Source organism: Morone saxatilis, unplaced genomic scaffold, assembly GCF_004916995.1.
Source record: "Morone saxatilis isolate NCDOM2014 unplaced genomic scaffold, NCSU_SB_2.0 Contig18, whole genome shotgun sequence".
Classification (NCBI taxonomy): domain Eukaryota; kingdom Metazoa; phylum Chordata; class Actinopteri; family Moronidae; genus Morone; species Morone saxatilis.
Genome location: NW_023339740.1, coordinates 25,066,457 through 25,066,807, shown reverse-complemented (window position 1 = coordinate 25,066,807; position 351 = coordinate 25,066,457). Strand labels below are relative to the sequence as shown.

General features: G+C 38.5%; 1 protein-coding gene across 3 annotated transcripts in view; it reads left to right on the top strand.

Annotated features, from left to right (window-relative positions):
- The window catches only part of arhgef3 (Rho guanine nucleotide exchange factor (GEF) 3), a 24,907-nt gene that overhangs the window by 14,907 nt on the left and 9,649 nt on the right, over nucleotides 1-351 (top strand). The window lies entirely within an intron of this gene.

The following is a 351-nucleotide window of genomic DNA, read 5'->3' as shown; positions in this document are numbered from 1 at the left end:
GTGTGTGTGTGTGTGTGTCTTGCACAGAGGGAGAGACTTTGAGTCACACTATTGTTTAACTTTCAGTATATTAACAATACAGAGTCGACTTTCCCGCAAACTAGTTGAACAATCTGCACTCACATCTGTTTAAAAACCCCAGACTGGACGAGTTCTTGCCAAAACATTTGTCAATTGATTGACTATACCACTGACAGAAAATTCACCAACAGCAGTTTTGATAATCACTTAATCATATAATTGTATTGTATAATTAATTCATCAAGCTCTGTCTTGGAACTGTTATTGACAGCTACAGTACAGTACAGTTTGATTGCAGCCAGGGACGAGGTGATTGGATGAACCATCTGT